At 41.1% G+C, this 23918-nt stretch overlaps 1 long non-coding RNA gene across 1 annotated transcript; it reads left to right on the forward strand.

Moving 5' to 3' along the window:
* The first annotated feature begins 9200 nt into the window (after positions 1-9200).
* LOC107828794 (uncharacterized) lies at positions 9201-9801 on the forward strand. Its single transcript, XR_001657789.2, has 2 exons — positions 9201-9466; positions 9604-9801. It is a non-coding gene; the product is annotated as an uncharacterized LOC107828794 (long non-coding RNA).
* Positions 9802-23918: the final 14117 nt, after the last annotated feature.

The raw sequence follows: 23918 nt of genomic DNA on the forward strand, positions 1-23918 counted from the left end.
GGAAAAATCATTGCAAAAGTCCTTAACGAGAGGAAAAAAGCCTACATATGCCTAAGGGACCTAATAAGCCTCAAGGCCACACATTAAAAGATCACATCGACTGAAAGCGTAAGAGCCACCATCGCCATCTAAAAATTTGAAAACTTGAGGGTCAAAATGAGCTCAAATCGTAGCCTGATTCGGAGATCAGACCCAAAATAGTTAACTATACATGCCTAAGGGCAAAGCGTGAGAGCCCTTGTCGCCAGCTTACATTAAAAGGTCGCTTCGACCCAAGGCGTAAGATCCATTGTCGCCAGCCCACACAAATGCAAAACTTGAGGGTCGATTGAGCTTGAGTCGAAACCCGACTAGGAGACTGAACCAAAAATAGTTAAAATAAAAATGCCTCAGGGCAAAGCTTAAGAGCCATTGTCGCTAGCTTAATGAGCCTTAGGGTCGTACATATAGGTATCGCTTCGATCAGAGGCGTAAAGACCATTGTTGCCAGCCATGCAGGCGCGAAATCTTGAGGGTCAAATGAGCTCGAGTCGAAGCTCGACTCGGAGACTAAACCCAAAATATTTGGGCAAAAGCATAAGAGCCCTAACGCCAGTTGGTACTAAAGGTCGCATCGACCAGGCGCGTAAGAGCCCCCGAGCCTGCCTAATGAGCCCCAAGGCCGTATCACGAATCTAAGGATTCTTGCCAACTTTAAAACGAGATCACCTGGCTGAATTCCAAACAAAAAGGGGAGTGGAAGAAGCAAAGCCACATGGTTTACTTCATATATATGCCAGTATGAAAGTACTATATACAAACAGGAATATCGACAGAATCCTAATCCATCGACGAGCCTACATTCTCAATGGCTCCCCCGAGGGTTGCACCCCGATAGCTACGAGTCCCCCAACAGCCCTTTCTCAATGGCATATTCCCTTTCTGGGGATCCACCCTCATTTTTAGCATCGCCCGAGCTATCACCCAGCACGTCTCCAATAGCCTGCTTTTGAGAATCCGGCCAAACATGATCCGCAACTCGAGGTAAATTCGGGCTAGCCTCCTCAGACGCCCTCTCAACGTAAGCACTTGAGACAATAGCTTCCTCCTCATGCGAGGATACAAGCTCCTCGGCTTGCTTTGATCTTAGATAGTGCAGGTACCGGCTCAGAATGGAGACCTCTGTACCTGTCATGGTCCTCCTTTGCATCCTAGAGTTGACGCTCGACTGAGGTTACCTTCCCCTAGAGGGTGTCCCTCTCGGAAGTTGTTTCCTTTATATACTGATTGAGCTCGGAAATTTCAGCATCTCTGGCCGGAGCTCCTCTCTCAGCAGGGCGTTTTCCTTTTCAAACTACACAAATCAGGTCCAAGATATTAAAAGAACTGGAATCTAACAAAGATTCAGATAATAGTAAATGGGGGATGAATAACCTACTTGGTAAGATAGGCTTTCTCACGCTCGCGACGGTTCACCTCATCCTGGTAGTGGGTGAAAGCCTGGCTGTAAAGCGCTTTGGCCTAAAGTCACGAAAAAGGGCAAGTTAGAAAAACAAAGATTGGAGTAGCCCAGAGCGGCGGACAGGGTTAGCAAAAATTACCCGCTCGCAAAGTCTGCCCATTTTGCCAATAACGAATGAAGCATCAACCTCAGGAATTCCCTCGAGAGCGTTTGGCGGTCTCTCGAGCGCATCTTCGCCTTTGACTAGTGCTCCTACATCAGAAGGCTCTTTACATGGAGCATCTTGCACTCCATGAGGCAGTAGGACCACTCTCTGAGGAGAATCAATAATGATCACATAGTTGGCAGGATCAATCAAAGTCTCCATCCCTTGTTCACCCTGGACCCCAGAGCTGGACCCCTCCGAACTACCTACGAAAGGCACCTCAACTTGGGGAGAATTCTGGCCGCCAGCCAACTCGGGGGTAGTACTCGTTACTCCATCCGTTGCCTCCCCACCACAAAGATGGACCACAGCGGCATCAGGCTCCGGTTCGGAAGCTGCCATCCCCGCGGTCTGAGGATCGGCCGAGTCTATACACTCTTCGGGGCCCTTTGAGAAGCTACTTCCCCCCTCGCTTTCAACTCAAGGGTTTCCCACCGTCTCCAAGGTCAGAGCTGCCGGTTCGACCTTGGATTCTTCCACCTTAATCCTCTTGAACTCCGGTGGCCCGTCCAACAGACCCCCTTGCCTTCTCTTCTTCTCGCCAGGCACTAGGGTGTCCCTATCAACGGGTGGTGCCTCCTTCGTCAAAGGAACTTCCCCCAGACCTACACAAATATAGGAGTTCAATACAAAGAATAAAGAACGTTACTAATAGCGAATTGTATCAAAGGGTGCAGATGCGGCAGTGTTTGGAGCTTACCATGATCTTTAGCTTCCCACCGGGCTCGAGATAAAGCTCTCCACAATCATTTGGCATATGGGAAAATCGAGTATAAACGGCTGACCCAATCATGGAGGTCCGAAATTGCACCAGGGTAGGTTGCTACGGCTAAAAAAGCAAGAGAAATATAGTCAGATGCTTGGAGAGATATTATCGAAGGAAAGTAAAGGAAGACCCGACAACACGTTTACTTACGCCCAGCATTCCACCTCTTAGGGAACGACATCTCCACAGGGATCAGGTCAAAGGTCCTCACTTGGACGAATCGACTTGCCCATCCCCCATTCTTAAGCTCCTCAGTGCATGTGAAAAGGGACCTCGAGGCTCAACAATAGAGTTTGATTAGGCCCCCCCCCCCCCGCGGAGGAGGCGAGGACTATACATCCTGATCAGGTGGTTCAGGGTGAGGGGCATCTCCTCTATCATGTTTGTGTAATGCCTGATCATATAAACAATGCGCCAGAACGAAGGATGAATTTGACCAAGGGTTACCTGATACAGTCGACAGAAGTCGAGAATCACGAGGTCGATCGGGGGCGAGGATGGCCCCACCGGCCCCAAGGTGAATGGATAGGTGTACACACTCAGAAAGACGACTTTATGAACCGTAATATCATCTTCCCGACTAGGGATCTCCATAAGCACGATATTCCCCTAGCGGCAGTCAGCCCTCACTCTCCCAATGTCAGTTACCGAGTTGATATATCGAGTCATGGGCTCGAGACGCTCTGGCTTCGAGGAAGGTCTCTCGACCTTGAAATCGGAGGTCATCGCAAAAGATCCTGGGACAAATTCCTGAGCATGAGGAGGTGTGGCCACTTCACCTTGAGAAAAAAGCAAAGAGGATGAGACCGCAACCTTATGAGAAGCAGAGGTGGAAGTTTTTGCCATCCCTAGAAGATTCTGGAGAAAGAAAAAGAGTTGCGTTCCTGAGAAAAAAAAACGAAAGTAAAGGAAGAACAAACATTTTCAGGGATATGGGCACGCAATGGACTATAGAAAATAAGAAGGGGAGTATTTATAAAATCCCCATGTGTTCATTGAAGAAGGCCAAGAGGCAGCCAACTGTCATAGTCAATGCGGAAACCTGTAGGAACAGCGTGTGTGTCGTATCTTTCCATCTTGTGGCCATTGCCGATTACAAGAATATTGAAGGAGGGAGAAATTCAAGGTCATTTCTTATCACTTCAACTCTAAGAAACGCGTAGACTATCTGTATGTGGTAAATGTGGGGCCCGATTTCCCCGTCATCAGGTCGCTTCGCGAACATGCTTCTCGAGGTTCGAAGTCGAAGCCAAGGTTGAGACTTGCCTTCGAGAGCCATCGGGTTTCGGCCCCGGGGGCAGTGCATACCAACGACTATAATAGGGGAGAAGGGAGTTCCCAAGGCACGCAACTGATATTGACAGAGCCTAATGCTATCTAGTTGTCCCATCCCTCTACCTTTATAATTAATGTTTTTTGTACTATGTTGGGATTTCCCCTCCTATATAAGTGGGATCCTTGGAACTTTGTAAACCCTGTTGTTCCATCCGCTTCACAAGAAATATAGCAGAATACTCTCTTTGCTTTCTCATACACTCTCTCGAGATTATTACCTTCATTTATTGCGTTCATACTTATTCTCCATTTATTGCTCTTCATAGGCCATAAAGAGCCTCTAAAGATTATACTCTAATATTTAGCCCTTCCCCGATTATCCCCGATAACTTGAGCCCGAGCCCAGACATCGACCTCGAGGCTCCTCATCGGTCAGTCCGAGGCCCGAATAGCTAACCCCTCAATTTAATTATAACTCTACTTTAGTTCGCATTTCGTCTTTGAGCTTTACATATCTAGCATCAACTGCTTAACAACTAGCATAAAAATAAATCACATACTTTTAGAGTCCCAACAACAAATTTAATTGTTATTACCATTTTTACGGTAAACGTTGGTATTTTTAAAGTAGAGATTAACATTGCACAAAGAATTGAGCACCAATTCATGACAGGGATTTCTGATGTTGCAGAACCCAATTATCATAATCTTAAGGTGGAATACATACAGAGACACCTAAAGTTGACACTATTTTTCACTTAGACACTTAAACTAGGCCTCTTTCCATCTGAACTCATTTCTTAGGCATTTATTATACCAATTAGACACGTTTTGTGCAGGTGGCATATAGCGTGACTTACAACCTATTTAAGCGCCTGAAGGATTCCAAGAAGGGATTTTTCCTTTCCCAATTATACATATAGCAATAACATATATCTCTATTTAAACCCTAACCCCTTTCCCAATTGTTAAAAATCCAATTTTGTCAATTTCAGACTTCTCCAACACTTCTCCTTCTCTTCTTGTCAATTCTTTTCTTCTTTTCTCTTCTTTCTCTCGTTTCTGTTCTCTTCTTGGTATCAATTATTTTCTTCTCTTCTCTTCTTTCTCTCCTTTCTGTTGTTGCCACATTTATTAAGGTTGAAATATCAGATAATATCCATTAATATCGAACTTATTGAAATCGACGAACTCGTCAATGTCACCTTGCACTTTCCGCTTGAATTTGTAAGTGTGGTGTTTCTCCAAAGTTAAATACTTCTTGGACCCAACTAAATCCAGGTCGTAGGTTTTTTGCTTGCAAAATCAGAAAGGTAAATTTTTTGTTCGTAATTTGTATTATGTTTTATGAATTATTTTCTTTGATAAAAATTGATTAAATATGTTTGTTATATTTGTAGAAAAAGGGTGGATGTGATTATTTCTGTTGGTATGATGATGAGATGCCTACTCAAGCAAAGAAAATAATTTGGTGTTTATTAAAGAAAGTCAAAGCTTTTGAAGAGGAGAAAGTTCGAGCAAAAAGAAGACTGATCCTTTTGACGATTGTTGTTGTATTGTTGCTTATTTTATGGAAACTGTAGGACTGATACACTTTGATTGTTTTAGGTGATATTGGTTGTTTTAGGTGTTGTTGATTAATTTAGCTGCACTTTTGTAATATTAGCAGTGCTATGTAATGTTGGTGCTTCTATTTTGAAACTACTGGATATGAAATGTTCTATTTAATCTTAGCACTACTATGCAATTTTAGCTGCTATTGTTAAAATGACTTTTGTACAGGCGACCTTTGTTATAAATTTCTGTTACTTTGGCTGACTATTGTACAACCGACTTATATTTTGATCTGCCATAAAAAATTTTGCACAACTGACTTGTGTTGTAGTGTTGAAGATTGCTGCTATGTAATATTGAATGAAAAGCACCAATTATAAGGTGTTTGCCCTAAACAAAATAAGGCATAGCCATATCATTGATTACTTCTATATAGAAATGACACTAAAAAATGATCCTTACCAAGTTTAATAAGAACAATAAGATTACACAATTAAATAGAACCATAAGAGTTTAGTTCTTCAAAAACTAGATCCCAAAATATAATAAGTTGCTGCTACATAATTATATAGTCAAAAATAAGTTCTAAGGTACTACTTCTTGTTGAAGTTTGCCATCATCTGCTACAACTGGGAAATTGTGACAACATCTTGACCCTTCCACCTCAAGCCTCTAGCCTTAAAACCAAGGTCTATTCCTGTTGGAGCTGCACTCTTATAAGTTGAACCACTTGCAAGAACTTTTTGGCTTGATGTTACGGGCTGCAGTTTGCCAAATAATGAAGCACAATCAGTAAGTTATTCTAAGTCATATTATAGATGAAATATGTGAGTATATACATTTAGTATTTGTTCCACGTAGACGGAGATTCACAATTTGGATCATACCTAACTTTTGTACTCCTCCTTTTTGCAGGTATATCAACACCATGAATAGCTTCAGGATCTAACTCTTCTGTTCTATCTTTACTATCAGCCTTTGAACTATCAATAAACTGCTCATCCCCACCTAATTTACCTACATATCTTGAAGCCTTATTTTTTCCAATATCCTCAAATCCTCTGTCAATACCTGCTTCTCCTAGTGGTATCTCCTCTGTTGCAATTGGTTTTTTCCTCTGCTTACCCTACCTCGCTCCCCCATAGAGCCCTCAAAGATTTCAATTCATCATTGACCTCTGAATCATCTTCTTCAGGAAGAACATCTGCTTGTGAGTTACTACTCTCAACATCTGATTTAACTCCATTTTTTATCAACATTATGGACTGGTTCAGAAGCATTTAAAGTTGGTTCAACAACATTGTGAGTTGGTTCAGAAGCAATGTGAGTTGGTTTTGCATCATTCAAAGTTGATTCAGAAGCATTGTGAGTTGGTCCAGCAGGCGGCTCAATAGGTTCTTCAGTATTTATATTACTCCCACATGTTTCCCTAGCTTTATATTGGTCATTACCACCCCCACATGCTTCTGTCCCACATAAAAGACCAACTACGTCTTCGAGTACTTCAGGCTAACTCACCCCATGACGCAAAAAAAATCCAAAATATCACCATGTTTTAAATCTTTCACAAATTCATATAATTAAAAATCATATACTACTTTGATAAATTCTACCATTTTTTCCTTTTGACAATAAAAGCCTTCGACTGCTGCATACCCAATATCTTTAGCATAAGAAGACAACTCGACAACACTAAAATGGTCTTTATCGATTCGCAACAACAAAGAATCTAATTCCCCTTTGTATATTGGGGCAGGTTGTTCGATAAATGTACCCCCGTGGTTAAAACAAGTTAAAATATAGTCATCCATAATATTCCTTGACATAAGACGATAAGGGACCAGCACAAAGAAAAACCCCAAAAAAACCCTAGCTTTATCAATAACTTAAAAGAAAAAAGCCCTATATGTAGAAATAGAAAATAAGGAGATATTGGACCTTGTCGTGAGAAATCAGTAGAAATACTATGAGAAATTAGTAAAAATACTAGATTCCAACACCATTGACGGATAAAAGAAGAAACTTAGTAACAATGGTGTCTTTCTTTGTTTTCATCGATGGTAAAAGGAACAAGGTTAACTTGTTTAGATCGTTTGTGTAGGGCTGTTTATTTATGTATTTTAGTGGAAATATGAGGTGGACGGTGTGAGCATGTGATTTTTGCCCTATATAAAATACTCCTATACAAAATTAAAGAAAATAGTTTTTTTTCTAATTATTTGCCATTTTATAGTATTTTTGTAGAACTTTGTTAATTGTTTGCATTTTTGTGCACGTTTAATTTTTTTAAAAATCAGAAAAAATATCAAAAATACCATGAATTACATTTAGATTTTTTGTTTTTATATTTTTACGATCAATTAGTTAATTAATTATTTTATTAAAAATAAAAATCACAAAAATGACTCATTTTTACATTTTTTACCTTTTCATTTTTAGATTAGTGATTTTTCTTTTTAAATTTAGGATCAAGTAATTTTTATGATTATTATAATTAGATAATTAGTTTAATTTTATAATTTAAATTAGTTTAGGGTTTTAATTCAGATTTTTTTTAAGTAAAGAAAAGAAAAAAGAAAAAAAACAAAGATAAAGGAAATAAAAGGGTTAATTGAAGAAAGGGGGTTTTAATCCGAATTTGGGCTAATTTTATACCAAATCGGCCCAAATTTTTCCCCCAAATCGATCCAGACCCAAGCGCAATCCCTTCAAACCCGATCCATTTTCCCTTCATCAAAACGACGTAGTTGCATTTCAAAACTACGTCGTTTCAACTTGTTTACCTCATTAAACGACCAAACACACCCCATGGGCTTCATAATTCATTTGATTAGGCCTTAAACCTAATCCCCTTTCTCATAGAGACCTCCGTCCACCTCCACCGTTCCTCCGCCGTCCGAAAATCGTCTCGTGGCGTCGGACCATCCCCCAAGGCCCTCAAATTTCAACCGCACAATCTCCATTACCCCCTCATTCATATTCCGCTATTGATTTCTCTAAAAGGCCACTCATTTTCTCTGAATTTGAGATCTAAGAAATAAAAATCCGAACTTTTTACTCTTTATTCGATTTTTCTTGACCTGGTCCTCAATTCAGGATAAAGCCCGTATGAATTCCCAGTTCTTCAACAAAGGGAATCGTTTTAATGTTGAGAATGCCCCATCCCACAGATTGGCCAGATTTCGAGCAAAATAGCTGTGGATGATTCAAATCCTCGGAGCCTTTGCCTCGTCTTGTCTTTGGCGTGTGGTGAGGATTGTTGCATGAAGCACTGGCCATAGACGAGAGTTCGGCCAGTGTTCATGTTATAATTCTCACCATTGGCTAAGATATTTTGTTCGTCAGAGTTCGAATCAAGATCCTGCTTGTTCTTCTCAGAGATATTGAAGTTTTGGCGATTCCATCGGTATAATTATCCTCCCATTCTTCATAACCTCTACTGTGATGTCTTTTTCTGCCTAAAAATTATTTTTCTAAGGCATTATTGATTAATCAGTGATTAATAGATCAATAATTAGGCTTAATTACTTTCATAATATATAGTTTCTTAAAAAAGTTCATCATTAGTCTTTGATTAATAAAATATTGGTTTAATTCTGCATAAAGTTGTTTTGTTATGGGTTGGGTTCATATTTGGTTTCTGTTAGTACAAAAGCCCAAGTATATATTGGGCTTAAGATTTAAGTAGTCCAGGTTCAGTACCACCCGGTTTTAACCTAAAACAGTAAAAATAAAAGGGGTAAATACAAGGGTACTGGGGTTCGAATTGGATAGGATTTGAGGGAAGCTTTTCATTTTAGAGATAAAAGAGGGGGAACATCATGGGGCAGGGGGTAAGTTAATAAAATTAGAAGTTAAGGGGGTACTTTTAATTTACAAATCTGATTTTTGTTGCTCTAAATTCCTTCTATAACAAGACTCCCTTACCAATAATTAGGGCACAGATAAAAGGGAGAAAAGGCACAAACTGCTAAAAATCCAGATTTCCAAAAAGATTTCCTAAGAAATTTTTAGTTTCTTTCTATTTTCTGGGGTCTTGGCTAAGGGTTTCAGGGATTAGAACAAGTTTTATGGGTTGATTCACTGCTGGTCCTGTTTGAGTTGAGCTAGAAGCTACAATATTTGGTTCTCTAGGCTTTTCTGCTGCTGACCTGCTGTAGGCTTATTCAGTAGCTGATTTCTTTGATCTTATTCGGCAAAGTTCAGTTTTGTTTTTCAAGCTTAGGTACACATTTATCACTTGTACTCTATTTTGGATTTGTATTAAAATATAAACTGCCTGTTTAACTGTTGTTTCTTAGTTCTAATCATAGACATTCTCCTATAATAATTGGTTTAAGTATGAGCTTCAAATTTGAACAGGTTTCGCCTGAATGATGGCTAAGCTATTGCCTAGTGTTGAAGCATACATGGCTGTTGTTTCAGTGTATAGTTTAGCAAGTTAGCTTCATTAATAAATTGCTTTTGAGAGCACTTGATTGTTGTAAAAATTAAAATGGCAACTGATTCTTGTTCTAAATCGTGATTAATGGGATTTGAAATTAAGGTTGTATTTAATTATTTTGTAAGAATTTCCCTTTTTGAATAATTGCTAGTCATTGCTTAGTTATTAGAGTATTCTTTCAGAGTCTATGGAATTTTGGACTCGGCCCTCAGCAACTCCAATGGGCTTTGTTACAGTGATGCAGGAAAGCCCATTTAATGGGTTATTTGATTGCAATTCTAGACCCAGATAAACATGCCTATAGTTTTAAAATAGTTTGTATTTGTTCTTTGTTTGGAAATAGTTTACTAGAAGAAGGTGATTTGTTCCTTACAAAATATCAAGCAATCTTATAATTTCCCCTATGAATCAAAGTTACACGCATATAGGTTTCCCCACTCGAAATGGCACAGTTTACCTCACATTTGTATATAAGAGCATTTCTTGAATATTTAGAAAGTTAAGTTTTCAGCTGTATATTACTACATCTATTCATATGCAAAGACCTTGTAACAATCACGAATATAGAATAGCAATTAATGAATATTCCGTAGCTTGCTTTAGGTACGAGTTTAAATTATTACAATTACGGGTACGACTCATGTGACGTGGTTGTGATACCTAGTTTTAAATTAGATAAAAATAAGAGAACCTTTAGTTTTCCCTATAAAAACATATATATATATATATATATATATATATATATATATATATATATATATATATATATATATATATATATATATATATAAACCTTTTCTTAAAATAATTTGAGGTGTGCCACGCTTAAAACCTATAATACATGGCCCTCACAAAATTAGATCAAGAGCTAATCCTTTTAGAAAATAATTTGAGGTGTGCCATACGCAAATAAAATTCTATAATCTATGGCCCTCACATAAATACAAAATTAGTATAGAAAAGACCTTGAACCTTCATAGTTTGCTTTAGGCGCGTTAATTAAATAATTACCATAGCTACGGTTACGGTTCCCGTGATGTAGTTGTGGCGCCTAATTACTAAAATCCGGGGGTACATTTATGTGACCCAGCCACAATTTAATCTTTAAAAATTAAACATGTTGTAGATCGTAGGTATGGTTTTCATGACATGATTCGCAATATGTAACAATAAATATTAAAAGCGGTTATAAAAGTTAAAAATCCACAATAGGTTTAAAACATGTAATAGATCAGATAATAGACCAATTATTAATAGTTTAAGTGACCGTGCTAGAACCTGGAACTCGGGAATGCCTAACACTTTCTCCCGGGTTAACAAAAATCCTTATCTAGAATTTCTGATTCACAGACTTATTAAGTAAAGTCGGAATTTCCTCGATTTGGGATTTTAAAATAAACCGGTGACTTGGGACACCAAATAAACTATTCCAAGTGGTGACTCTGATAAATTAATTTATCCCATTTCGATAATGTCACTTTAATTGAAAAAACTCCCATATACCCTCAGGTGCAAAAAGGAGGTGTAACAGCTCTGGAGACTCCACTGGGGATCAAAACCCAGTACTTCGGTTCAGAGTTCAAGAATTCGAGCTTAGAATAATTGTTATAATTGTCTTTTATTTATTATCTGATTTTTATTACATGTTTGGGCCTATTGTACTAAATGTCGCTTTTTACCACTTTGATATTATTTGAACTGTATATAAACTGTTATGAAACTCTTCTCTTCTTATCTTCGGGGATGTGCACGCTGGCGTGACTCCTCTTTCTGTTAGTGTCATACCTTGAATTAGAAAGAGGCTAGGACAAGTTACAAAGCCGGATGGCCTTTTGGTTCGCGGTACGTAGTCCCCCCTCGGCTCGAGTTGTCCGCTCGGGTACACCAAGTCTAGAACAATATACCCAGGTTTTAAACTTAGAATAACTCAGCCTCATGCTGGATCCCTAGTAGGAACGCTTGTTTGCATCATGTGCATTTGACTTTGGGGACTCAACACTGGGGTTGGGTCCGTCTAGGACAGGTGGATCCCAAAATCAAAAGACCATCCTGATACATTTTTACGTGCTACTTGTACAATTATTTGCTTCGGTTTGCATATTGACCGGTTGCTAGAATAGGGAGGAAATTGGAAAAAATAAAATTGAGGTATGAGAGAGATAATTACCCGCCTTTGAAAAAAAAACCAGTTGTCCAAAGTATACCGAAACTTTGCCGAAATTTTAAAAAAAAGAGAGAGAAAAGGAAAAAAGGAAAATGGTTTCAAAACAATTTATTATGTCAAAACTGACCGAACTACGCAAGTTTGATTCTCACCGGATGCGGGATACATAGGTAACCCTCACCGGGTCCAATTTCATTTTTGCAAAAATAACCCAAAATATGAAATGTTGTTATTCTATCATAATAAAACTAGGTGATGTCATTCTTGTCTAAATAAGCCCAAAATGTCCCCAAAAGGATGCCAAAAGGCCGTTTTTGCAAGAATATCCACCTATTGTCCTTTTTCAAATCTTGGCTACCTAGCAAGCACAACCCTAAAATCTTCCTTTTCAAAGTGCTGAAGGACCGTATTTGCAAAAGTAGCCGTGTTATTTAAATTTTTGCAAAATTGACCTCTTTTATAAAATTCGCTTTGTTTTAAACCAATAGCCTTAATTTAAATGTGCAGAATGAGCACGAGTCAAAACTTGCCAATGAAGGTCATGTTCAAGATTCCTTTGGAACTGTATATGTGGTGGGAAGATCTGGAAAAATTAGGACGAGATGTGGTCAACCAATACTTGGGGGGTCTCACCGGGTTATTGAAGATCAGGCCTAGAGGAGACATAATAAAAGCACCGGTTACATTTTGGGATCCAGCTCACAACATGTTTCATTTCTAGGACTTCGGCCTCACACGCACTTTGGAAGAGATTACCTGTTATGTTGGGAGTAGCGAAGCTTTGAGACATAAATACCTAGTTGCCCAAGAGCCGTCACCCCTCACAAGTTTCTTGATTTGCTAAAGATAAGCAGGGTGGTCCAATATGCAGATTTGACACTTGGGTTTTCTACTCCACAGTTCATATATCAGCGGTACGGACACATATGGGGGTTTGAAAACCTGAAGAGCAAAATTTGCAGCAAAGGGAATCGACTAAAATGGGAAGAGCATAGATGCTTCGTTTCATGGTGGTATTTTTGGGTCTTCTAGTGTTTCCCAGGAAGGACGGGAATATCGATGTATGGATAACCGGGGCCGTCAACACTTTGCTCACCAATGCCAAAATCACCCTCGCACCCATGATAGTGTCTAAAATATTCCGAGCTCTCACAGCCTGCAAAGCCGGAGTAGACTTTTTTGAAGGGTGCAATTGCTACAAATGTGGATGATCGAGCATCTATGTCATCGTCCTCAGTACATGAACTATGTCGACGGGGGAAAGCTGCATTGAGGAGTTTTATACAAGGGTTGACGAGTTCAATATGTCAGAAGGGGTTGCCTCCGCTCCGTCACTGCAAATCAAATAGAATGGACGTTGGGTTGGCTTCCTGTTGATGAAATCATATACATGCCATCCACCGGTCCTCACTTCCTCCTGATGGGTCTCAGAAGTGTCCATCCTTATGCCCTGTACAGAGTTTTGCGATAGCTGGGGAGATGTCAAATAGTTCCCAAGGATCAAGACCTTAGCCTTTATGTGGTCAAGATCCGTTCTGATGGCCAGTTTCACGAAGCAGTGGTTCGCCAGATTTGGAGTGAGTGCCAATATTTGACGGCAAATACCCGAGTATGTGATCTATCCAAAGATGAAGTATCACCCGGTTACCTCACTTGGTACAAAAGGAAAGTTGAGTTTAGAAGGCCAGCCAAAAGACCCCACCTCCAAGAGTTTGTCGAAGCATCACAGAAACAGTGGGAGTGGTTGACAAAAGAAAATGAATACCGGGCCACCATAAGCAGGTTAGAAGGGCATATCAGAGACCATAAGTTCAATAATGATGTGCAAGCCGCTGCGGATGAGGGTGAGAAGAAAAAATTAGCCCAAGAAAATGACGTCCTACGGCCTAGATCCAAAGGATGAAGATAGCTACTGAGAATCCGGAAAGAAGCTGAACGGATGAAAGACTCATTAATGGTCTTAGGAAGAAAATATGTGAGTACAAGAATGATTTAGAAAAATCCAAAGGCAGTTTGGCAAGAGCCCGAGCACAGTTATCGAAGAATGCAGAGGGGCGGGCAGAGTTTGTTTGGCAGTTAAAAAGGAAATACGATGGAGAAGTCACAAACCTGAAAAAAAAGCTAACTACCCTCGAGAATGAGATGGCCAAACAAGCCAAGAGCTTCAAAGTCGAGAGAGAACATTGCTACGCTTTGATGGCACAACTAGAGGGAGAGCTACAACATTTGCAAGAACATAATCATACGGCCGCCCAGGTTTTGGAGGCTAGATCTCAGCAGATTGGGTGTTTGTTGCAAGAAAATGGCATCATTAGGGAAAGGGTTAGAAGAATCGCCGACCACATTGTGATAAGGTGCAACGAATGCGAGGACATGACCAGGTCCATGTTCTTCGCCACAGTAATGATCTTCGTTCGCCAGATAATGGATGATCTTTACCGCCTCCAGGATGATATGGTGCATAGGCCAACAACAAGACCAGCTGGTGTCCCTCGGGCAGGATTGGAGGCACTTATGTACTCTTGGCTATTTTCCCTTTTCGAGTTTATATTTTCATTCAGTATGTTTTGAGTTTGTTTAGTTTTTCAATTCTCAAGTATGTAGGATCGAGTCTTTGTAATAGAGAAAAATTAGAAGTTTTGCTTAAATGAAAATTTGAAAAACCCCAAAAAATGTTTTGTTTATTTTGCATTTATTCCTTGAACTACGTGATGATATGATTCACGCGGTGTTGTGATACGTAGGTAATCCTCATTGGATCCGGTCATAATTTTTAAATAACTCAAATAAAAGAGAAATTGTTGAAAAAAGAAAACCAAAAAGAAAAAGAAAAAGAAAAGAGAGAAAACAAGGAAAAGAGAATGAGAACAAGAGAGAAAATAAGAGTGCAAAATAGAGCAAGAGAGAAGATCGGGGAGATAAACAAAAGCTGGGATGAGACATGCAATCGTTGCAAAACATGTAGAAACACGTTTAACTGTATAGGTGCATCACACCCCCAATATGCGATTCCCTATGTGTTAATTGCCTCAAACTAACCAGTTTGTTGTGTCTACTGTTGAGTATAAGTTCTGTTTTTAAGGTGGTTAGTTTGTGGCAACCTGGCTTCACACCCTTACTTTACAAGATCCAAGGGTTGTGTAGAAATGTCATCAGAAGGTCATCCACCAACAATTCCCATCCCAGAGGATAGCTCGCAATCGGTTATCCCAACCTCAAAGTCAGCGGCTGCTGAGGAGAATAGGATACTGCGTCTCCGCGTGTTGGAGATGTGGGACGCCTGGTCCAACGGTAGAGAACCGCCAGTACGATCCCTGGATTTCCCCGAGCTACTTCCCAGAGCAAGTGGAAATTCCAACGTCCCAATAAGTTACCCAAATACCCCACTTGGATACCCTACCATCTCAGCTCACTTCACCGGAACACCTTCTGAGGTTCGCCCCCATGTGGTTTCGGGAGTGGGCTCTAACATATTTACCGCACCAGCAACCTCGGTTGCGGTATAGCCAACTGTGCCCAGGTCAAGTTTTGATCCATCATCCTTTACTTTCCAAGTACCATCTTTTCCACCAGACCCTACCTAGTTCACCACTAATTCTTACCCTCAACAACCCCGATACGAGTTTACCGCGGGACAAGAGAAGGCTGCAAATAACCCCAAGCAAGAGGAAATCACTCGAAAATGAGGAGCATGGAACAGAGCCTCAAGAATATACAAGGCTTGAGCGACCAAAAGAGCGTATCCTACGCTTATCTATGTATGTTCACGCATGTGCATTTGCACCTCGGTTTCAAGACCTCCAAGTTCGAAAAGTATGACGGGCACGGGGACCCCATAGCCTATCTCAAGAGGTATTGCAATTAATTAAGAGGGGCAGGTGGGAAAGAAGAGCTCCTAATGTCTTATTTCGGAGAGAGTCTAGTACGCATTGCATCCGAGTGGTATATGGATCAAGACATATCTCGCTGGCACATATGGGACGATTTGGCTTGAGATCTTGTCAGGAAATTTCAGTACAACATATACATAGCTCCCGACTGGAATTCCCTGTCAAACCTCAAAAATAAATCATCAGAAAGTTTCCGAGAATATGCTGTTAAATGGCGTGAACAAGCGGCCAGGGTCAAGCCCCCGATGGATGAGACCAAAATGGTCAGTGTTTTTCTATAAGCCCAAGAGGCTGACTACTTTCAGAATATGATGTCTACAATGGGAAAGTCGTTTGCTGAGGCTATCAAGATTGGTGAGATGGTCAAAAATGGTCTGAAAGCAGGTTGCATATTGAGCCAATCTGCCATAAGAGATACTTCCCAAGCAATCCAAAGCAGGCCAGGAGGTGTAGCAAACAAAAAGAAGAAAGAAGAGGTGGCGATGACGGCTTCAAGTCTGAGAAATCCCCGTCCACCCAGAGGTTACTTCCCTCCAAGCACCCACAACATTATTATCCTCATCAGGATGTGTCCTATGCTATGGCTCCTCAGCCGTACGCAGTAATGAATGCCCAGCCATACGCTCGGCCACAACAACAATTTAACCAAAACTGAGCTCCCCTTCCTAGAAATAACCCTCCTCATCAAGCCCCATATAACCCCTATCCCACTCAAAATAATTTTCCATGCAATACTCGTGCTTGGGAACCACCCAGAAGAACAAATTTCACACCTATTGGTGAATCATACTCTAGTCTTTTCCCTAAACTGGTCCAAATGGGTTTGTTGCAACCCGTACCCCCGAACAGACAAAATCCGAAGTCACCTTCCTACCGACCTGGTACCAGATGTGCTTATCACTATGGGGTGGAAGGGCATGACACTGAAGACTGTTGGACTCTCAAAAGGGAAATTGAGAACTTAATAGAGAAAAAGAGAGTAGTGCTGAAAGATGAGGAGATCCCCAATGTGACCAATAACCCATTGCCGGCTCACAACAACGGGCCAGTTATCGGGATGATTTGTGAAGATAAAGAGTTTGACCTTACTCTAAAAGCCATCATTGCCATCGCCGATGTTGAAAAGAAGCCAAGGGCGATTGCAAAGCAAGGCAAGGGGCAGAAAAAAGCAACTCCACTCCTCAAAGTGCAAAAAAGATGATGGAAACCAAAACAGGGGCAACACCCCCTAAAGACGCCATTCTTTATGTTCCCCGGGCTCACAGGAAAGAACAATTGGCGTTGAGTCCTCCTAAAAGGTTCGAGCTGAACAAGAGACCCAAGATGTATGTACCCTAAGGGACTTACATGGTGCGGGGACTAGTGATTCCACCTAGGCTGAACGAGCCTGTGGTCATTAGTCACGCACCACAAAGGCCCATGAAAGACCCTACTGCACCCCTGGAATTACAACAGAGAAATTATGATGTACAAGGGGAAAGAAATCAGAGGGGAAGTAAATGAAACCAACCCATCTGGAAAGTACCTTAATCTGGAAGAAGTGAACAATGCCAAACAAAAGCGCTTCCTGCTCAAAAAACTAGTTAGTGCCGAAGAAGCAGAGGAATTCTTCCGAAGAATGAAAACTGCAGACTACGAGGTAATTGACCAACTCCGGAAGTCTCCCGCTCAGGTCTCTCTCTTGTCTCTACTGATAAGCTCGAATGAGCATTAGAAAGTGCTTATAAAGACCCTCAATGAAGCCTATGTTACGATTGAAACCACCGTGGAGCAACTGGAAAGGATGGCAGAAAGATTCTTCGCAGTCAACCAGATTTCATTTAGCAAGAATGACTTGCCCCCGGAAGGGGTTTCCCACAACAAAGCTCTTCATTTGACAGTTAAGTATGAAGGGTACTATGAAAAGAGAGTCATGGTGGATGGCGGATCAGGGGTCGACATATTCCCTCTCTCAACTTTGCAAAGAATGGAAATTGGGACTGAGAGGATCAGGCCTAATAATGTTTGTATGTGCGCTTTCGATGGCATCAAGAGGGACACAATAGGGGAAATTGATTTGATCTTGACTATCGGTCCTATGGATTTCGAAGTGACGTTTCAGGTCTTGGACATGGATACCTCCTATAATTTTCTTTTAGGAAGGCCTTGGATCCATGCTGCGGGGGCCGTACCTTCTACCCTCTACCAAATGGTGAAGTTTGAACACAAAGATTAGGAAATTATGGTTTATGGATAAGACGAGCAGTCAATTTACTGGGACCCGTCAGTCCCATGTCTTGAAGCTAGGGAAGGTAAAGAGCATATAGCCTATCAAGCTTTCGAGGTTGTGGTTGTAGATCAATTTGAGGAGGGAAGCCTGTGTCCTCATCCCTTTCTGTCAAATGCGGCCATCATGGTCGCTACTGAAATGATCAAGCATGGTTATAAGCCTAGGAATGGATTCGGGGCATCATTGCAAGGTATCACGGAACCTATCACTTTAGCTGCCAGCGAGAAGTTCTTCCGTGTGGGTTTTCATGCCATAGAAACTGACGTGACATGGGCAAATGAACGAAAGAGCAATGGTTAGATTCTACCTCAGCTAGTCCCGCATCTCTACAAAACATTCGTCAAGCCCAAGTATACCGAAGAAGAAGAAGATGAGGCCTTCACGGCCGAGGAAATTGAGGACATATGTGGATCCATGAGGCAATTGTTATATGAAGCTCACATGGTCCAGCCTGGTGAAGGCTCAAGCACTGCTGAGGTGCAATTTATGGGGCCCGATTCCAAGCTGCAAAATTGGAAGGCTACTCCATTCCTAGTTAGGCGGGAATCCTGGTAGTCCAGTCTTGCCACCTTTTTTGCATTCCGAGTTATTCCAGGGTGTAACTCGGATTTTCTTTTAGTTTATTGTCTTTATGTAAACCCTGCTATCTTCAAATTCAATGAAATGAAATCAATATTTCATCTTCTATGAATCAAGAACCGGAATATGATGACGAAGAGGCTTTTAGGGAAATAAATCGAGAATTGGAACAATTCAAGAATAAACCTAAGCCAAACTTAAATGAAACTGAGCCGGTTAATTTGCGTAGTTCAGAAGAGGTCTAAGAAACCATGATAAGCATTCATACAGATGAAAGAACTAGAGATGCATTAATCCAACTTTTGTTCGAATTCAAAGATGTGTTTGCTTGGTCCTACGATGATATTCCAGGATTAAGTGTCGATTTGGTGGTCCACAACTTGATGACTTACCCCAATTATCCCCCTGTCCAGCAAAAACAAAGGAAGTTCAAAACTAATATCAGTGACAAGATCAAAGAAGAGGTCACCAAACAGTTGAAGGCGGGGGTGATCCGAGTGGTCCGGTACACCACATGGTTGGCTAATATGGCTCTCGTACCAAAGAAATATGGGAAGACTCGAGTGTGTGTTGACTATCGAGATCTGAACAAAGCAAGTCCCAAAGACAACTTCCCTTTGCCATACATTCACATCCTTGTTGACAACTGTGCCAAACGTGAGATACAATCTTTCGTGGATTATTATGCTGGATATCATCAGGTCTTGATGGATGAAAAAGACACAAAAAGACAGCTTTCACCACACCCTGGGGCACCTATTGTTATAGGGTCATGCCTTTTGGTTTTATGAACACCGGGGCAACTTATATAAGGGCTATGACTGCCGTCTTTTACGACATGATGCACCAAGAAATCGAGGTGTATGTGGACGATGTCATCATCAAATCCAGAACACAGAACGACCATGTTCGGGACGTGAGAAAGTTCTTTGAGCAGCTGCATAAGTATGATTTGAAGCTAAATCCAGCTAAATGTGCATTTGGGGTTCCGTCTGGCAAACTCTTGGGATTTATAGTCAGTCGGAGGGGCATTGAGCTACATCCAACAAAGATAAAGTCTATTCAGGTTGCCTCCTCCGAAAACCAAGAAAGAGGTTATGAGCCTGTGGGGAAGGTTAAATTACATCAGCCGGTTTATTGCTCATTTGACATCCACATGTGAGCTTATATTTAAGGTGTTAAAGAAAGATGCAGTGATTAAATGGACAGATGGGTGTCAAGAAGCCTTCGACAAAATCAAAGAATATTTGTCGAATCCGCCAGTCTGGGTCCCACCCGAACCTGGGAGGACTTTGTTTTTGTATTTGACAGTCTTGGAGAATTCCTTCGAATGTGTCCTCGGGTAACATGATGTGACCGGGAAGAAAGAGCAAGCAATATACTATCTGAGCAAAAAGTTCACTAGCTACGAAGCCAAATACACTTTGTTAGAAAGGACTTGCTGTGCCCTAACTTGGGTCGCTCAGAAGCTTAGACATTACCTTTTGGCCTACACCACCTATCTCATCACTAGACTGGACCCTTTGAAGTACACATTCCAAAAGCCGATGCCCACAGGGAGGTTAGCAAAATGGCAAATCCTGCTCACTGAGTTTGACATAGTCTATGTCACCCGCACGACAATGAAAGCCCAAGCTTTAGCAGATCACCTGGCTGAAAACCCTGTTGATAATGGATATCAGCCTTTGAGTACTTACTTCCTGGACGAGGAAGTAAATTCAGTTGAGGTAACATCAGAAGACACCAATGCTTGGAAAATGTTCTTCGATGGAGCTGTGAACGCAAAAGGTGTCGGGATTGGGGCAATTTTGATCTCACCCACTGGTCAACACTATCCAGCCATAGCCCGTCTTTAATTTTTCTGCACAAACAACACTACCAAGTATAAAGCCTGCATTATAGGTATGAATATGGCAATCGACCAAGATATGGAAGAATTTATAATCATGGGAGATTCAGATTTAATTATCCGACAAGCTTAGGGAGAATGGAAAACTCGGGATGTCAAGCTTATTCTATACAGGCAACATGTGGAAGATCTTGGCAAGTGGTTCCAATCAGTCGAGTTCAGGTACATTCCTCATTTTCACAATGAGTTAGCTGATGCACTCTCTACTTTGGCCTCGATGTTACCATATCCAGGCAATGTCCATATTGACCCGTTAGAAATCCAAATTCAAGAAAGGCATGGTTACTGCAATACAGTTGAGGTGGAACCAAATGTTCAGACATGGTATCATGATATCAAGAGATTTCTGAAAACAAAGGAATATCCCAAGCAAGCCAATGGAGACCAAAAGAGAACCATTAGAAGGCTTGCCAGCGGTTTCTTCTTGAGCGGGGAAGTTGTGTACAAAAGGACTCTAGATCTCAACCTGTTAAGATGTGTGAATGCCCAAGAGGCCGGAAGAATCATGCATGAAGTACACGCAGGAGTGTGTGGACCTCACATGAATGGATATGTCCTAGCAAAAAAAATCCTCCGAGCAGGCTATTATTGGATGACTATGGAAAAATATTGCTTCAGTTTTGTCCCAAAATGTCATCAGTGTCAGGTACACGATGACCTGATTCATGAACCACCTACGGAACTACATCCAATGTCAGCACCATGGCCGTTCGTTTCCTGGGGTATGGATGTCATTGGGCCAATCAAGCCAAAAGCTTCAAATGGGCATAGATTCATATTAGTTGCCATTGATTACATCACAAAATGGGTTGAAGCAGTCACTCTCAAAGCCGTCACAAAGAAAGAAGTGGTAGACTTTGTGCACTCTAACATCATCTGCCATTTTGGTATCCCTACAACTATCATTACGGACAATGCTGCAAACTTGAATAGTCACTTGATGAGGGAGATATGTGAACAATTTAAGATCAAGCATCAGAATTCTACCCCTTATCGGCCCAAAGCTAATGGTGCTGTTGAAGCAGCAAACAAAAACATCAAGAAGATTCTTAGAAAGATGATCCAAAGTTCGAGACAATGGTATGAAGAATTGCCGTTTGCATTGTTGGGATATCGCAAAACTGTGCGCACATCTATTGGAGCAACACCCTATCTATTGGTTTACAACACTGAAGCTGTAATACCTTCAGAAGTTGGAATTCCATCTCTCTAGATCATTGTTGAAGCTGAGATTGAGGATAGTGAGCGGGTCAAAACCCGTCTAGAACAGTTAACCCTGATTGACGAAAAGCAGATAGCCACAGTTTGCCACGGGCAGTTGTATCAACAAAGAATGGCCCGTTCCTATAACAAGAAAGTAAGGCCTAGGAACTTTTAAGTGGGGAAACTCATTTTGAGACATATTCTCCCTCATCAGAAGAAAGCAAAAGGAATGTTCGCTCCCAACTGGAAGGGCCCATACATTATCAGAAAATTGTTGCCGAAAGGAGCATTGTACCTGGGAGACATTGAAGGAAATGACCCTGAAACAGCTGTAAATGCAGATGCAGTCAAAAGGTATTACGTTTAACCCTTTTGCGGTTCCAATATTATCCGATTGGGATGATAAAGGCTTTCATTCTCGCTACCCCAAACATTCCAATACTTTGCTAACCCTTTGAGTCGGTTACCTTTCTTTGATTACCCTCTTTGGAACATAAAAATGTTTATAAAAAAATCAAATAAAAAAAAACAAAAAAAAACAAAGTTTCCCTGAACTACGTTCGACTTGATTCCGAAAGGATACGTAGGCAGCCTCTCTCTGGGGTTCAGTCACACCAAAACAAAAATCCAAATTCCCCCAAAGTGAAACTGGGGCAGATGTTATAATAGTTCGGCGATGATCCCGCCTGAATGGTTCCAAAGTTGTAATTCGATCCAAATTCTTTTTAACCCACACCATGTTCAAGTCCTTCCGATCAATCGGTGAGAATGTTCAAGGATCGGAGAACGCAACTACTTGGGTTCGATGCAATCAAAATGAGAGAAGTAAAATGAGAGAGTCTTGTTGGTGAAAACCCACACGAGCACCGTAAGGAGATGGTGAACAGAGAAACTAAAAATGAGAGAGTCTTGTTAGTGAAAACTCATAAAGAGCACTGTAAGGAGATGGTAAGAAGAGAAATGAGAAAGGTCCATTGGCGAAAACCCGCAAAGGGTGCCATCGATCAAAAGGAAGGAATTCCCTGCCACCATCGGCACTAATAAAGTCCTAGCAAGGTTTCTCGGTTGTAAGACACGAGTTATGAGGGATTTGATGGTTGTGGAGATCGGGTATTCAGTCCAAGAAGCATGTCACGTCTATTGAAGTCCGCATGCACTCCAGATAAGTCCTTCTTTCTTCCCACGAAAGGGACACTTATTAAATTCATTACCATGTCCTTTGTTTACTTTTCTTTGAGTCCCTTTCGGTCTAATCCTTCTCTGAAACTAATACAAAGAAAAGATGGCAAGATCGGTTTTACAGGGTTCTGCTTAACAAAAGCCAAATTCAAGGAAGAGCACCCAGCCTCAACAAGTGCATCAAGTCGATCTTGACTGGCCGTGATGGCCGATGTTCCAGATTCAAAATTATTGAAAAGGAAAGAAATCCAAAGTCAAATGCCCATAAAGGCAAAATAAGACGAGAAAGCCAAAACCCCATACGGGTGAACCATCATGTGAAAATTTTGAAAGTCAAGATCCCTGGTTTTAGAAGAGAGATCGTTCTCCAGAAAGCCAACGAGCAATAGATATTTTCATCAAAAGAGTTCGGCCGAGATCAAGTGACCAAAACAATCAAGGCCACAAAACCAACCATTATTTCAAACTGACAAATTGTTCTTTGATTTGAAAACAGGTGTAGTCCAAGACAACTTTGAAAGAAGCGGGTGCAATAAAAACAAGTTACGCAGAAACCAAAACGTTTTTGCAGCAAAAGTGGATACGAAAAAGGGAAGTCCTTTTAAAAACTCTTCATTCCTTTCTCCTAAATAAAATAAAAAGTGAAGTAAAAAGAGAGGAAGAAGAAAAGAAAGAAGAAAGAAAAGAAGAAGAAAGATTCAAAATCATGGTAGCCTAGGGTCCCCAATCTCTAGCTACGTTTTCTCAACATAGGGTCCCATTCCCTAGTCGCTCCCAACATAACCTGGTAGTCTTTTCCATTATAGGGTTCCACTCCCTAGTTGATTCCCGGCATAACCCGTGGACCTCCCCGGCATAACCCGAGTACCTTTTTCTTTTCTGGCATAACCCGATGACTTTCCCGGCATAACCCGTGGACCCCCACGGCATAACCCGAGGACCTATTTCTTTCCCGGCATAACCCGATGACTTTCCCGGGCATAACCCGAGTACCTTTTTCTTTTTTTGGCATAACCCGATGACTTTCCCGGCATAACCCG

The sequence above is a fragment of the Nicotiana tabacum genome, chromosome 1 (genome assembly GCF_000715075.1).
Source record: "Nicotiana tabacum cultivar K326 chromosome 1, ASM71507v2, whole genome shotgun sequence".
NCBI lineage: Eukaryota > Viridiplantae > Streptophyta > Magnoliopsida > Solanales > Solanaceae > Nicotiana > Nicotiana tabacum.